The sequence below is a fragment of the Corvus kubaryi genome, unplaced genomic scaffold (assembly GCF_017639235.1).
Source record: "Corvus kubaryi isolate FWS band 111438036 unplaced genomic scaffold, C.kubaryi_AGA036_p1.0 70, whole genome shotgun sequence".
Taxonomy (NCBI): domain Eukaryota; kingdom Metazoa; phylum Chordata; class Aves; order Passeriformes; family Corvidae; genus Corvus; species Corvus kubaryi.
In genome coordinates this window covers 4,930,734-4,948,115 of record NW_024582058.1, presented here as the reverse complement: position 1 = coordinate 4,948,115, position 17,382 = coordinate 4,930,734, and the positions used below count along the sequence as shown (strand labels likewise).

At 41.6% G+C, this 17,382-nt stretch overlaps 1 long non-coding RNA gene across 1 annotated transcript in view; it reads right to left on the bottom strand.

Annotated features, from left to right (window-relative positions):
• Window positions 1–17,382, bottom strand: part of LOC121674720 — a 43,126-nt gene that overhangs the window by 13,590 nt on the left and 12,154 nt on the right. The window contains exon 2 of the long non-coding RNA XR_006019803.1: window positions 10,707–14,808. This is a non-coding gene — a long non-coding RNA (uncharacterized LOC121674720). The remainder of the gene's footprint in view (window positions 1–10,706; window positions 14,809–17,382) is intronic.

The window sequence follows — 17,382 nt, the reverse complement described above, 5'->3', positions numbered from 1 at the left end:
GCTTTGTTTTGTTGGAAGGATTTGGAAAAAATTAGAAATGCTAATTAAAGGAACGGGGTGATGGCACTGAATTGTCACTTCATGTAACATTGGCTTTGTACAGATGATCAGCTCAAAGTATGGTTAAAATGCTTCCAGGGTGGTGTTATGTGTGGAAAGCTGTTAAAATACTATTGAGATTTAGCATAATGGTGAAGAGATTGCACAGCACCCAAAAAGCTGATGGTTTGCCTCATGCTTAACTAGATTCCCTAGCACCAGCACCAAACCAAAAAAGTGTTTTGTTGTTGTTGATGTGACCGGATAGGTTTCATCCCAACCCCACTGTTGCCAGTGTGAGATAATCAGCACTGGTCTCCTAAAAACAAGGATCAGGAGTGACTGATGTGCACCTCCCAAGTTCTGGTTGCAAAGAGAGCACCCAAAGGTGGCCAAGAGCTTTGCTGTCCTCCTGCTACATGAATCAAACAGAAAGTGCCACCAGCAAACTCCAAATGTGTGTTCCAACATAAGGGGTTGTGCCTGAAGGGAATTCAGTCCCATTTCCCTCAGGAGAAGAAACCTCAGGTGTAACTAGAGAACAAGGCCCTCAATCTGCCAGATTTTATCAGCTGAATGGCATCAACTTAAATTTGTTCCTGATTCTGGTTTCTAGGCAGAGCTCTGTCATCAGCCTGAATTTTGGTAAGTGGGAGAAGATGTGTTTGAAGTTGCCCACTGCAGCTTCCTGGAGGTCTCCCAGCCCCAATTCCTGTATTTGTATCCATGCACAATATTTCAGCTCATGTACAGCTCTAGTCATCACCTCGATTTTAATCAGGGCACGCAGCAATGAACTGACTTAGCTCTGTATTTTCTTTCCTTGGAACTGTGCTCAGGTGCAACACCCAGGAGTTCAGGGAGACCAAGGAAAGTACTTTGGCAGGGTTTTTACACAGAACATTGTGTAGGTTTTGGAAGGGGGCGTACAGTTGTCTTTTGGCAACATCTGAGCCTTTAGAGGAGTATCAGACCAGTCATGCTTTCTATTTTTTTTTTTAAATGCCTTTGAAAAAACCTCAGTGAGCCTGAGACTTCCTCCCTCACTGCTGACAGAGCCAGTGGTTACGGGGCACTGCACGCAGCACACAGAGCAAAGGTGAACCCCACCACAACATCTGGTCTTACTTTCCCCCCCTCCACTTTATGAACTGAATATCTTTTGGGTAACTCTGTTTCTAATACCCTGGGTTCAGATTGATTTACACAGGCCACTGTAACTGAAGTATATCTTGAAATCTGAGACTACCCAAGATGTGCTGGCACAGCAGAGTTTGTTTATCAGCACTGGATTTGGGGGAAAAGAGAAATAAAAATCCTGTGTTGCACTTTGGCATGCATTGCTGGATCATAAACAATTTAAAAACTTATTTTAAAAATAATTTCACCTCCTTTTATAGCCACAGTGAGAAACTCTAGAAAACAGTTTGCAGGTCTGGTAACAATCCACAAACATATCCTGGTGAAAATTAGTCCAGTGCTGTGGAAGGAAACACTTGAATATTTTAGTTCTGTCTGATCATGTATCTTGTACTTTATTTTTCAAATAGGATCCAAACATATTGTAGGAAATTTTCCTCATGAGCATGGTAGGGAATTGTGCTGTGCAGAGCTGGGGTGCAAAGCAGCTGCTCTAAATCCTTCCTCTGCATTTGGCTCTGTGTGATTTTAGGTCCCAAAAGTAGCGATGACTTCAGTCCAATGGATACAACCAGTCCCCTTTGGAATCTCCTGTTGGGAATTAGTGACATTCTTCTTTTAGGAAAAGCAGCCTTTTATGGAGACAGTCCTGGGGAGCCCCTGGATGTTTTGAGGGATGGCACCCTGCTCCCAGCGCCATGAGGGAGTGTGCTCACTCCCACTGCCCAGGCTGTCTTGGGAGATTTACAGCCTCATACGCCTGGGAGATGCTGCTAATAACTTTTTGCCGGCCTCATGTAACACAGGGCACGCACCAAATAAGCATATTTGCTTAAAAACACAAGTTTCAACTTGAGAAAAAAAAGCTGTTTAAAAAGGCCAGATGACCCACTTGCCAGGAAAGCCCCCAAAGTGGGGGGGTATTTCACTTGCAAATTGCCATTCTCCTGTACTTGTGGAATAATGCTGCTAGTGACAATTTCAAATCTTTCTCCTGGTGTACATTTTGAACATCATGGTATCCTCTTGTTTCCCATTTTTTACTGTTCAGACCCTCCATAGAATATTATTGTCGCTGCAGACCTTTTATCCAAGGACTGTTGATCACAGCACAAGAACTGTCATCCTATTTGCATTCTGTGGATGCATCATTATTCACAACATTTGATGTCCATAAAACACATTAAAACTATTTCCTTGAGCAAAAATAATCAGCTCTCTGCTGTACATATCATTTGTATACTCAAATTGTAAAATGTAAATTGATATATAAGAAAATGGCCCATTAACTTTTTCATTAATGACAATAATACATTTTGTGCATCAGCAGTAGGAGGACCCTACATTCATTCTAAGGAACCTGAAGGATAAATGGAGACTTCTTTGTATTTCATAAAAATGAAGGCTGTCATCAAGCCCATTTTAGAGGCGGGGGGGCAGAGAGGGATTATTTTCTATGGCCTTATTTGTTTTTTAAACTGTTCTCATACTTGGAAGCATTCTTAAAGTTAAAATACTCTGATGAACCTGATCCTCCTGCCTTTGAGGCAGAATTTGCAATGAAAGCCACCTGGCATTTTGCCTAAACAAGGGTGAGGAGTTACCTGGGTGTATGTTAAATATTCTTTGTTAAAAGCACTATATGTGCACTGAATGTATAAATTGGGCACAGCTCCCACCCAGCTGGTAATTAATCGCCTTGAAGCATTCATGGCATTTTTTTCAATCCCATCCCAATTGTCACTTCCACTATTTCATTTTTAAGCTGGGTGGATTCTGTGGGTGCCATAACGGGTGCTGTGTTCCCCGTTGCTGGATAACTTTTGAAAGAGTAGATCTATTCATGCAAAAAAATAAAATAAAGTATAAATGACAAGTATTGCTGGGTTTTGTGAAATTTAATAGACAGCTGGATTACTGTTTCTTTAGGATTTATGCTGAGTTACCTGGAACTTACTGTGTTTTTAATGTATGTAATTTAATCATTCTGTGTCTTTTAAGATAATAGCAAGTGATTTTACTGTAATTCACATGAATTAAGACATCCTAATATGTATACTGGCTGTCAAATCGCTGTATATTTACCATTTGATTAAAGCATAGATTAATAATTTTTCTATAACTGATACATCATGCACTAACAGATAAAGAGCATCTGATATTAAGTAAGTGAGAAATAAAATCTGCTTTCAGTAAATTGCTTAGAAAAATTACACAGTACATTTAAATTACCATTTGCTTAGCAACATGCCCTTGTAGACATTCCAGTGGGGCTATAAAATGATCGATTTACTTTAATTTTCTACTGAATCCTGAAAAAATGGCTATCAGTAACCTATCCCTTCATCATGGCATGCTGATTCACTCTGTGTATTAAATTTACTGGCAAGGAGCAAGACGTTAACAAAAAGTAACAGATAATGTGAACATTTCATGCATAATCTGTAATATGAGATATGTATTAATAGGGAAATTATGATGCATTCAATTATTCTGAAATGCCTTCCAGAGATGTTTTGATTTGGCTGCGCTCTGATAGTAGCAGCACAGCAGGGAGCATCTCAAGTGATGAATAACCTAATCTCCTAATCTCAAAATGGGCACTATTCACAGCTAGCCCGGGAGAGGCTGGTGGGAGCCACCACACTGCACAGACACTGCTCCCTCACACAACAAAAACAGCCGCAAAAATCCCCTGCTTCTCACAAGGCTCCTCTCCCCAGTTCAGAATTTTTGGGGGGCACAGCAGTTCTACGAGTTCAGGTACTGATATGGAAAAGAAACCTTTGCTCCCCTCTCAAATAAACTTGGGACACAAAAGGCTATAAAAATAATCGTGTGAGCAGTTGTTCTGTTAGCATTGAAGGTTGCTTTGTGACATTATACAAAGGAGCTCTTTCTGACTTTACCCAGTTTAATATATACCTGAAATGATCTTTACTATGGATACATTTTTTTTTTTCCCCTGGAAAAAACCTCATGAGAACAAGAAACTCCTTATTTTGTCTCATGAGCCCGATGGACCCGAGTGCTTGCTTGTGTGTAATTAAGCAGCCGTGTTTACTACTTCTCCTGGTGAACAATAGTCTGGTTTCCTGAGGAGGTCAGGCAGGATTTATTTTATTGTGTACACACTTGGAGCAGGCAAGGTGCCTGTCATTCCTCAGCCCAGCTTGGGCACTTTTTCCCTGCTCCACATCCCCTGCTTTACTCCCATTTCCTCACCTTGGCATCTCTGTAACTGAAACTAAGCAAAAAAGCCCAGGAATTCGAGCCACGGCAGCACAGCAAACAATCCTGGGCACATAGGCTATGCAAATCCACCGAATTTTTTTACACTTAATTACTTGATTGCAGTGGGCTCACTTTTTGATTAATGCAATTTGGCAAAAGGTAATATTACACCAGTGTATTAGAATTTTTAGTAATTATTCAATGTTAATATGACAGTGTTCTTGAAGAAAAATGAGAAGGAAACAGTATCTCTGTTTTGTCTTCAATTCACAGCCCTGCTCAGGAGGAGAGACGCACAAATACTTGTGTAAATAAACGTGGTTTATCTTTGGGAGAAATCTTACTAAAAATTCCTGATTGGTCTTCTCCCCACTTCCTGTCCTTAATGCCATACTTTTAAAATTATTGGCATTACAAGGGTGCAGAAATGATTTTACACTCTTTTTTTATGCTGCAGTTTATTTGATTTACAAAGTGATTTGTTCTAACAAGTACCTTTGCAGTTTAATCATAATGCCACATTGTGTGTGCTGTTTTCCAAGACCTGCGCTGTTCCTAATGCCTTTGGCAGCCCAGCTCCTGAGTTTTCTGTCTAATAGAAAGCAGGGAAGTGTGAGGCTCCTTAGATTTCCTTTGCTTAAGCAATTTGATTTCCTCCGTGTTGTGCTCCGTGTGAGCATCGTGTTAACGCAGAGCAGGACGTGGTGCTTTTACCTCACCTGCTGTTACACACCCTTTACTCCAGGTTGTAGCCACTAATCAGGGTTAGCAAGCAGGGAAGGAGTGGGGCCCCGTTTTATGAAACTTTCAGATGAGGGATGTTGGGTTTATTTCAGTCCTTAGTACCCGAGAATGTACAATTGCTCTGAAGATAAATAAAAGATTCAGCTGGATGCCACTGGAGAGCAGAGCAGCATGTCTTTGGCATTGCTGGAGTCTTATCTGATTTGGATTTGTATACCTCATGGGGAATGGCAAAATATTGGAACAGACGGCTTGATATTTCCGAAGAATATAGTGGGCTTTATTAGCACCAGTTTCATTCCCTGACTGACGGCTTTTTCAAATTTTTTATCTTATTAATCTGTGCTACTGTATGTAAATGTTATTCCTCTCTGCATAAGGGAGGCAACCAGCGATTTGTAATAAATGCTTATGAGTGCCTGAGGCTGCACTTAAACTTTAAAACATCTATTATTAAGTTGCAAAAAAACACTGTAATGGCCAATAGTGACCTCATAGGAATTTTAAACTGTGGTCTGCTCTTCTGCATTAAAAACAAAAAAATTGCCTGAAGTTAGAATTATGAGCAATGCTATTTTAACAGCTGCATTTTGATTATTAAAGTGTGTTTTACAACTGAATTACAATGCTTTTATGGACTCTAGGTATAAGATTTAAAAAGGTCATTAAACATAGTCGGTTTTGTCACAGTAGGTGTCATTGTATACAATGGACACTATACAATCTATTTTATGTCGTAGTACTTAGGATTTAAAATAACACGGGGAAGCATTTTAGTTTGCTTAAGCATGTAGATTACTGTAGAGCTTTTCAGGTATTTTGACAGTTTGCGGTCCAAAATGACTACTTTCATTATTATTTTATTAATTTGACAAGAAGCCCTACAGATTTTCTGTGTATGAACGTTCCATTTGTCTCAGAAATAATTAAAAATGCCAGCCTAGAGCAACAAGACAACAGAAACACTTCTGGCAAATCAATACTGAGAAATGCATCGTTTGTACGGGAGCCAAGTGTTTAGTCCTGAGCCATTTTTACATTTTCTCAGCCTGATAGGACGTGGGCTCATTGACAGCCAGTATTGACCTGCAGCGTGGGCTGGGCAAACCCAGCACCTATAAATTGATTTCTCCGGGGTGTCGTGTGCTGGGTGCTGCATGCAATGTTTACATCTTGCACAGCACAGCTGCAGCAGGCAGGAGGAAACCCCTCTGCAAAGGCAAACTTAAATTTTGCTGCCCTTCGCCTCCTCTGTCAGACTTGGAAATACTTAAATCTTTAATTTGCCTTTCATTAATTTGTCATGGTGTTATCCTGGTGAAGAACCCAAGTACAAACAAGCTGGGTTTGGGGTGGCTGTGTGTTAATGAGTGCAAAGGGAACCACGATAAGTGCAGAAAGCTCCAAATATTTGACAAAATGTCACAAAGGATTGTATTTGCATGTAGTAGCATGGGTAGGACATAATGATTAGTGTGTAGTGCCGTGCTGGCAGTACCTACTCCAGCTTATCCTGATAACATGTCGGCTGCACAGCTTTGAATATTGTATATGTTCTTTGAACATATCTAGGACTAGCGGAGCTGTCACTCCACTGAAAAATGTGCCTGCACGAATGACAATGCTGCTTTAATTTTTTTTTTTTAAGGAGGACGACTTCTAAATAATTATTATCATGCTAATAACATTTGTATTCTTTTGTGTATAATTAAGATCTGCCTGTCTAAGCATGAAATAGGGTTGAAATCTTGAATAAGTATGCTATCCTTAACCTATTTAGTAAATCAATTTTAATTTAGTATTCTTTAGGTTAAGTCATAACAATAGAATTGCTGTATACAGAAAAATCCACAATTTATGGCTGTAAACCTTCTCGGAAATGTTTAATAATGAGCAAAGCTTCTGTGAAATTAAAAAATCCACCCCTCTAAATGTAAGTGCTGAATTTAAAAAAATGATTCAGCGATTACTAAAGTCATGTGTTTTTTTAAATTACCATTAACTCTTTATTACTTAACATGAAATTGTACATGTGATTTTATCTATAAGCCCCTGTAGGATTGTAATGCTTTTTCCAAAGACTTGTCTTTTGAGCCCTACCCATTTTTTTGAAACATAAGGAAGACAATTACCAGAGTAGGTTGAATTCCTAGTCTGCAGTTATATTATCGTATTTGTATTTCTTATTTAAATAGGGAGCAAAGCAATTGGAAGGTTTTTTGGGGGAAAAAAGTGTCTTTTCAAAGATTTTCAGTCCTGAGAGGAGTCAGAAATGCCTAACGAGGGACCAGATCCTGCTTGGAGAGGGGAAAGTGGGAGAGACAGGAGAGAAAAATATCCTTAGCTGCTATATGGAACTGTTTGATGTCTTTGTTATTCTAAGTTTGCATCTCAGGGCTGTGCAGATTCCTGAAATCCTGCTTCCCAGCATTACTGTGGGATCTGTATGGGCCGTGCTGCTTGTGGCCTCTTCCCCGGCTGTAGGAGAGGTAACAGAGATTTCCCCAGGTCTGTGTGTGGTGTTTCCAGACCTGATTTGTTCAGATCACAGTCCTGGTCCTCCAACAGAGTTTGAAATGCAGGGACAGTAAACAGCCCCTGTGTTCCCAGTTTCCCAGTGCCATGTACAGAATCCATGGGCCTGAGCACTAGATGAGGTTCTGGAGCTTTTTCCAGGTACCAGAGTTTTATTGGATATTATTTATGGGGGATTTTTCTACTTCAGTTGGCCTTTAAAATACTTTCTTCCTGTGGCATCTCTGTGTAACAGTTGCATGAAAACAACCCAGCGCTCATTAAAGACTCACTGACTGATCCTTACCCATTTTAAATTGGGAGCTGCAGTGATTTACAGTGGTTGAGGGTTGGATTCATGATGCCTTGAGAAAACATGGGAGGAGCACAGATTGTAAGTGTGGTTTTATTAGGGGGAATATTCATTGGGGACAGTCTGTCATCGCTGCTCTCTCATTGCTGCCATCACCAGTCATTTCTGTGGTGCTAAAATCTACTTTACAATATTCGGGAGTCTTGGATAGATGACCAGTTAAGCAGAAACACTGCAAGTGAGGAACGTAATTTGAACACCTCACTCCTTTATGCTCCTTTATGAACCTTAGACACAGCTATTATCTCATAATGGCACATTTTCTTTTAAAAGGCCCCTAACAAATGTACAAAATGAGTATTTTCTAACTTGCATAGTTTGCCCACCATTTGCCTCGGTGTTTTTGTCAAAGGACATCTTAGAAAAAGGCTGTGTTAATGTGGGCATGGGATGGCTTTGCTGGTTATGTCAAATGGCCTGTCTGCTTCATTTGGTCCCAGCCAGGGTGCCAGAATCTGAAGGAATTACAGGTGGAATGCTGTATGCTTGTCACTCACTGAAAATTAGATACAGAATGTGCTTCCAAACACGGGTTCCATTTCTGAACACAAGAAAAATGGGCAATTGGGGCAAAATTTTCTTTAAGGTGAAGCGGTGAATTCTTCATATGCCAAAGAGAACATGGGACACAACTGGTGTTCCCACTGGGAAGGAATTGTCAGAGAACATGGCTCTGATGTGAATTAGGGAGAAAGGGAGAATGACACCTTGTAAGGGAAACAGCATCTGGGGGAAACATTACCATCTTTAATTCAACAAACAATTCCTGCATGGGACTTTTAAAGGTTAGGTCACTTCAGTAAAGGTGAATTCAGCCCATGGCTCTGGGAGGCCCAAGAGGCTCTGGTCACAGTAATTTTGTATTTTCTTCCCTCTGTATTTTATGAAGTGAATGATTGTTTTTAAAGTTTGGCGACCCTGCTGGTAAAAAAATGTGAGCTGCTTTTACATGTGATCAGAGATCAAACCACCAGGAGTACATCCTAATAAGAGAAAAATTTGTGGGTCCCCATACAATTTGCTTTATTCATCTGTTCATATAATACCAGAAAACTTTCAGGATGGTGCCCAGACTTCAACAGTGTTTGTGGTGCTCATCCCTGCCTCTGCCCTCTGTAATACACTGCTGTTTATTTTGATTTATTCAATATTTAAAAGCAGGCTCTCATTTTCTGAACACCTTTGTATAACAATAAAAGAAGCAAGTATGCAACAAGCAAGCACCAGCAAATGAATAACACTCTTTCAAAGTAATCATAGCAATAATAACCCAGGCTCCTTGGCCTTCAGCTGCCCACTTCTTGAATTGCTTAATTAAAATAGATGGTCCTGGGCAGACCCTCCGGAGGTTAATAAAGTGGGTCTTTGAATCAGAAAGGATAAAATTCCAAAATTGAGGATTGTCTGTGTGGAATACAAAGCTAAAGCAATTCCTTTTGTTTATATGAATGAGATTCCAAGTGTAGCAGTTTTGCTGATCTTTGTTGATATGACAATAAGAAGAGAGGAGATTTCCGAACCAGCCAGGTCTTAAGCCACTTAGGATCTAATCATGTCCCCTGATTTGCAGGGAGAAATAGCTGGTGGGATCATCTCAGCAGCATTATCCAGCTGGCCTGGTAGTGAAGAGTTCTGATGTTTTAAAAATAATAATGAAAAGTTTTAAATTTTGAGCCTTTTCTCTTTTTATAGAAAAATAATTTCAATCACTCCCCACGTTTGCTTTGGGGAAAAAAAAACCCCACAACAATCTGGATTCATTTACCTTATTTCAAACAAAAAACTGAAAACTTTTTAGATAGATTAACTTCCCTTTTGGGTGATTATTCTCAGGTGCAGATGGTGAATGTGTTTGGCCCCAGGAGCAAGGCAAACCCTGGGAAGCAGCTGATGATGCTGTGGTGGTACAAACAGCCCAAACGCAGTTCGGTGTCAGCCGCCTCCAACTGCCCTGGTGTCATCAAAGTCAGTGGAGCTACACTGATTTATACCCAAGGCGCTGCACATCCCTGACAGACATCCTGACTGCTTGTCCACATTTAGTTATTATTTATTTATTTATTTCTGGGCACTTGCAGCCACTTTGCTGTCTTCTACAGCTGATCTACCATGCAGGGACATTTGAGGCCAGCTTCCCAATTTGAGATTTGGTAAATGTAGCTCTTATTTTTAAACTGTTTAGAAATATTTAGTTATAAAGAACTTCTAGAAAGAAGCCCAATGTTGTGCAGCTTGGAAAGAATCCACGGAATCTAGAAGGTAATTCTTCTGTACTAGTGAGGTAGTTGCAGGTTGGTGCATGGTGAGTTTTTCATTGCTCTGTCTTGAGCAATTATTTGTTCTTTGGAAATCTTAGCTTCCTTAGGGAGAGGGCAATTTCCTGTTTAACCCAACAGTTGTGTATTTTTGTGCATTATACAAAGTATTTTAATTAGAGAAGCTGCTCCAGAACTCCCAGCTTTCGCAGGGCAGACCTGTGGCCTTGCCTTTCCTGGTAATCTAAAGGCACATCCAAGTTCCCATCTTATCAAACTGGTTGGCAGCTTAAGGCAGCTGGGAAAGAGACACCAGCAGTGACTGTATCAGTGGCAGTCGGGATTACCCAGACAAGTCAGAAACACAGTGGCATCCCTTGTCCCTCGACACTTGCAGCTTTACCCACCTTCTCAATCAAACAGGGAGCGAGTGGCATCCTCCAGCTGAGATGTTTAAGAGCTGACTAATCAGAGGTGAAAAGGCAGGACCAGGCTGGGAAAGCCGATGAGCATCTTTCCTTTCCTGTTGGCCTCTGGCTTCAGGATTTCCAGCAGCTGTCTCCTTTAGAAACACCACTGAAGTGCCTGATGGACCTTGCCATGGGCAGACTCAGGTGCAGACCAGGGCCAGCCCTCGTGTGCTCTGAGAAGGGAACAGAATCAGGAGTGGCAGAGTTTTCTACAGCTCTTTGGAGTCAAGGAAGAGGTTCGAATAAAAGGGAAGGAAAAAATGGCTCATAGCAAAAGAAACACTGTGTCCCAGAGGCTGGAAGATGAGGGCTTTAAGCTTTGGTTACCTCACTGGGAAACCCTGCCTTCAAATTTTCCACCAAAAGGCCTTGATAGGGACATAATTTACACCTGAATTTACAATTTTTTATCCTGTAAAACAAAGACACAGATAAGAGGAAGAACATTTTTTGTTGCTCAGCAATGAAGATTACTTGACAGGAGAATGATGCAATGAGTTTGTGTTTGCGGAAAGCCACCAGCAGTGTCAGGACCTCAAAAAGAATTCTAGTGAGGATTGAGTCCCCTTAATTTTAAGTATCAAATTCAGATACCTAAATTAGGAATATAGGTCTATTCATTAATAAATATTTAGTGGACAGAGAGAGAGGCTCCTCCAGAGGACAGTTCAGATTCACCTACGTTAAACACCCACTCAGAATTGCCAAGGGGAAGTCAGATGTCTAAAATTGGAGATCACTGTCCCGGTGATGCACAAGGCTCTGAACTGTATACAGGGTGGACAGCCAAATAGAAAGGGCAAATGCAAAGGGTGCTTTTATCCTTGAATATGAATCTGAATTTTTAAGCTACATATTTAACTGAAGAGAGCATGTCTGGGGTACGGGGAGTCACACCCCTGCATTCAGTCCTTTCATTTACAGGAATCTTGGCTTCTGGAACATTTAGACATTTGGCCACCTCTGTCCTATTGTAAATTGCCAACTGGGAGTGGCATCTGCCCTTCCATACATTGAGTCCTAGCCTGACCCAGGAATTGTTGGGAGAGCTGCAGTTGACCCTGGTCCAAGCTGCTGGTAACTTACGTGCAGGTAGTGCTGTCTCAGTGTTCAGGAACACTCCTGGCACTACTGAATTTACCATCACAGCTGGAGTCAAAGCAGGAGTATTCCTGGCTCCATAACAGAGTGGTCAGCATGGCTCCCACCAGCACTACCTGAGCACAGGCACCGCCTGAGGTGTCGGGAGGGCTCTGCTCCCATCTTTCCAGTTCTCCTGGGACAATTTCCCCCCCGTTTGCTATCACGGTGCTGATCTCCTTAGCAGTGGGGTGAGTTCCCAACATGTGCCTTCTCCAGCGCCGGAATGTGGAATGAGCACAATGAAGCGGCTGATCCGCGGATCCCGCGCCGCCTGTCACTTCCTAGGAACCACTGGCAAGGAAACATGCACTGGAGACATTTCCTTGTTGCTGGTGAGCATGGTCTCATCTGGTGCTGCTCTCCAGCTGGATCTTCAACATGTCAAACTAGTCAAATACTGTTCTTTAAATGAGAGAAAAATGTTTCATGCCCAGAAATGAATGCAAACAGTAAATCCATGTCCCTGTGCTCCTCTCTCCCCAATTCCTAACTGCTGAATATATTCATGAAGCTCTGAGCACATCTTTGTCTACTGAGTGGCTGTGTGCTGCTGTTGAAACATAGCTGTTGTACAATATTTTAACCTGCACTTAGAGGTGCAAAGTGCAGTACCTGAAATGGCTTTGGAATAAAGGAAAGGTTGGGGAAAAGCTGCCGAGAGTAACAGCCCTCCCAGGGAAATCAGTTTGTTTTACAAAGTGCTGTGGAGGTATCAGGCTGAAGTGTGTGTCCTCTTCTCTCCATCTTTACGGGGCAATGGATTCTGGGGAAGTGGAAAGTTCTTTTTTTACTCCTTTCAGGATTCATGTTTGGACAGGGTGTTTGTAAGAATGGGTGCTGTGAATGGGCTGTTAAAATTTAAACTTTTTCTGTTCCCTTGATAGTGCTTTGAGTGGCCCATCCCAATGTATTTCTCCCAGCAAGCCCAAAAGGGACTCCGGGAAAGCTGCTGCTTCATTCAGGGGATGCTTCTGTCAGTGTGTGCAGCTGATCAGGTGCACCTTGGTGGGTATCATTAATCCCAAAGTGGCAGGGTGAGGTCAAAGCCACAAGCAAACCTCCAGATTAGCCATTAGAAGGAATCATCCTACAAGGACAAAAACTGGGGAATAAAACTGAAGGTTTCATTGAAATCCAGATTGTAAGAGATTAATAAAACCATAAAGGAGTAACAAAAGGAAAAAACAGAAGAGAAGCAGCTAATGCTTGACACACTCTTCCTTACCATCTTCCTCACCCTTGCAAACCTCTTGCTGGAGGACAACCCCATTCTCTCTTATGCTACAAATGACACTGCTCAGTCTTTCCTTCTTTCTGGAAAAGTGTCTCCATTCTTAAGGAGACTGTGATTGTAACAGCACAATGGGACTGTGCTTGCAGTTGCCAAGCTGGACAAAGAGAACCTGGAGGGTTTCACACCAGCTGTTTCCACCGCTGCAAGACTGACAAATTCTGTTCCCCATTCACATTATTAGGGGTAATGACAAAGTGACTAGATGTTCTCCTTCCAAAATTAAAGCTCTTTTAACCAAGATAAAAGCATTTGGGAGATAATACAGAAGTAAATATAGAGAACACAAATTTTGTGTGCCAGATCTGTAGCTATGTTCAGTGTGGGAACTTGTTAAGCCCTAATTTCTGTATATTTCTGTGGTTGAGCCTGTGTTGTGGCTTATCTCTCAAGACAGCTGATCTCCCCTTTTCTCCTCTGACAGCTTTTAACTATATGATATTCTTTAGATCTGCAATATCTCACCCTGTGTCTTCACTGGAGACTGAATATAGGATCCTTGAAGTCAAGAGCTTCTCTGCTGTGTTTCAAGTGTGTCCTGGGACACTGTGTATGACTTTCCAGCACATGCCACTATCCTCATAATAATGGGAGGATAATAGGAGTTATACTGCATGTCTGAATAACTAGGTTAGATATCTGTTTTCTTTGATTGTTGCCTGGCATCTCTCTGTCTGTCACATCTACATTTTCCCTTTGTTGTGGGAGGCGATTTCCCCTTCGATAGATTTGACTTGTGCATTAACATTTCTTAGTGGAGAACTGCAGCTTTCAGCACACTTATTCTCTCATTGTCTGCACCTGTTTGTTTCCAGTGTAAAATTTCAGACAACCTCCCACTCTTTCTGTCATCCTCCTTTCAAATCAGAATGCCATGAATGATCTGAAGGGCATGGGGAAAAAAAAGAGCCTTTTGTTACTTAATAATTTCTTTTTAAGTCTCTTTCCTTCTTTTTAACTTTGATATTTGTGTAAAGATATTTTGAGGTCTCATATCCTATTTTTGTTCTTTGAATATGATATTATCTTTTGCCTTTGATAATCGTTGTCATTCTGATTTTCTTTAATTGTCTCCAGACAAAGTATCTGGAGAAAGGCAAGCGTTGTGGTAGGGAACTTCGTGTTTTCAGCAGGAACATTATGGTGAGGAAGTCAGGAGAGTGGGAAGCTGTAAGGATGAATGTTAATAATGTCTTAATTATTTTATAATAAAACTATTCGCTGGATTTGCAAAATGTATTTGAGAGGAACACTCTTGCTAAGAGGACTTGAAACCTAAATAAGTAAGACAAGCAGAAGGCAGGCATCACCCAAGCAAAATATAAAGACTGTATGTCATGCTAAGTGCTTTTAAAAGAATCTCCGAACTGTTTCCCTTCCCTATGGCCAAGAGAGCATATTGCAAACAATATGTTGTGGTATTACTTCCCTTCTTTGCTTATGTGCAATCAGATGAAGGAGGGAGAAGGCAGAAGTAAGTTCTTTTCCCATTGCCTTGCTGTCGGCTCCGTCCATCCCGCTGCCCCACTCTCCCATGTGAAGGAGAAGCTGTCGTGTGTCCAGACCAGTGCCGGTGGCAGCTCCATCCCAGCATTCCATCTGAACCTAGCAATTAGAGGGAAATGGACATCAGTGGAAAAACAGCCCTTCCAAGCCAGGTCTAACATTTAAACTCCAGGGGACATGCAGGTGATGCAGCACCATCCATAGAACAGCAGTTCAGCCCAGTGAGAACAAGTCTAGGGGGAATCTGGATTTCCTAACCGAGGGATGCAGGGAACTGCAGCGTTTCTGTAGGCGCTGAAAATCTCTTTGTTGTCTTAAGAAGAAAGTAAAATGCCAAGCTGCAGTTGTGCTGGCCAGTGTATTTAAATACACTGAAAGGCATTGATATCTCCGAGGAGTCTCTAAGGTGTATTTGATCTATTACTTTGCATGCGCTATGAAATAATAAATAACCCAACAGATACCACACTGCATGACAAATTCGAAAGTGTTTTCACTTAATCTCTGCCTTGATGAGACACTAATCTGTCTTTTAAAACATTTTCAAAGGTGTCCTCACAGACCTATCAGAATTAATGGTGTATTCCATTGCACTCTGGATTGTTGAAAACACAATAGCACATTATCACCTGGTGCTATAGATACTATCACCTCGTTCCATGGACACTTAGCAGGTAAATACAGTGGGCAGCAGGCGGTGGGATAAATATATCCCTCACTGCACAGAAATCATGCCTCAGAAGTCAGTGGAATGAGACAAGAAGTGTGCTTGATGCCACGGCGCAGTAGTACATCCCTTGGAAAAGTAACGCATAGCTACATGCTCCACAACGAGGTGTAAATAACACTCAGGAAGGCAACGGCTGTGTGGTGTTCCGAAAATGTAAAGTCACTGCTTGTTCATGGGACACTCTCCAAGGTGGTATTTATCGCCTCAGTCATCAGCAGCTGTTACATGAGACAGGGAAGAACTAAACCCTGTTATAATCAGTTTTTGAAGGTACAAAATACAAAGGTGTAGTGTAAAACTGCTCAGATTCTGTGGCCAATTCTTCTGTACAGTCCTACCCCCTTTGTGAACCCTCAACAAGTGTTAAGCACCTCTGAACATTAGGATTTGAATGCCATTCTCAAAGTAAGTTCTGGTAGAGTTTTGATTAAAATGTTTCACAATAACCGGTCATTTCAGAGTTGTTGGGTGCTTCCCTGCTCTTGGATTAATCCTGCATCAAACCCCACCTTTTATTCCCCATTTGATCAAATCCCCATTCGATTCTCAGCATTTAGGCAGCTGGTTTCCATTGCTAATATAATCGGGAGGTATCAAACGCAAATGAAATACTCGTGTTGATTCAGCTTTAACCAAATTCCCGTTGTTCTCCTAGCATGGATTTTTTCCAAACATTCTCTTCTGGTCAGGCTCTTCAAGCAAATTTCCCAGCGTAAAGCCTTACGAGCATCTTTGGGGGGGAGTTTCAGCTGACAGTCTGCTTACATAAGCAAAAGCCAAAATTTTGCAAATCATCTTTGAATGTATCCTACTTACGCTTTACTTTTTCAATGGCCGGAAAAAAGGGAAGTTTCTATAAATGTTCCCAGTGACGCTGCCCAAAGTGTACCTTATGTACTGTACAGCAGCTCTCCACAGAAGCCGCAATTTGAATTTGAAAAGAATTTGAAAATTATGTTGACAATTTGCATTCCCCAAAAGCACTTCAGCTGTCTTTCTACATTTTCTTGGCTTTCTAGGGGTTCTAGAAGGAAATTTCCTTCTCTCACCTCAAATCTTTTCGCTGAGTGCTCAGACGTATTTAGGTATTTAGTCCTCCAACCCAATCCAATTTATGAACTGCACGGTGCCTTCTTTCATCATTTACCAGTAAAAGTAATGACACAGGGTGGAGGTTAGAGCTGCAACAGGAATGAGACAAAAAGGGGCACAAGGCATTATTCTCTTCCACTAAGTAGCTCTGCAGATTCTATTATGAGTATTTAGGATATTGGGGAGCTTTAGGTTTAAGTTCTGCTGCATAATCAGTTGGGGTTGGTTGAAGCTGAATCCCTTCAAAATATCACAGTGATAATTTTCACTTTTCAGCTTTTTTCCCCCAAATCTTTTGGAACCAGTGCCTTAAGAGCAAATAAGGGCTATGCCTAAAGATGGGAAAACCAAGCCCATTCCCGAATCTGGCCCCAATTTAGTCTGAGTTTTCCCCCATTCCAGATACCAACCGTAATCCAGTCTGGGTTTTCCCCTATTCGGATTCCAGCTATGATCCAGTCTGGGTTTTCCCCCATTCCTGCTTCTGTCCTAAATCCAGTCAGGGTTTGCCTCCACTCTGGATCCCAAGTCTGATCCAATTTGAGTTTTGCCCCTTCCAGATCCTGGTTGTGACCCATTCTGGGTTTCCCGCCCCCCCCGATTCCAGATCAGGCTTTACTCCAGACCGGGTTTTTCCCATTCTGGATCCCGGCCCAGACCCAATCTGGGTTTTCCCCTATCCGGATCCCAGCCCATATCCAGACCTTTTGAGTCTGGATAAGTACTTTCCAGTACCTTAAAAGCAAAGAAGGGCTGTGCCTAAAGACAGGACCCAAGCATTTTCAGTGGTGTCTAGAAACATTTGGTTGGTGTTTCCCTGGGGGCAGCTCATTCTATTCCTGTGTTTCAGC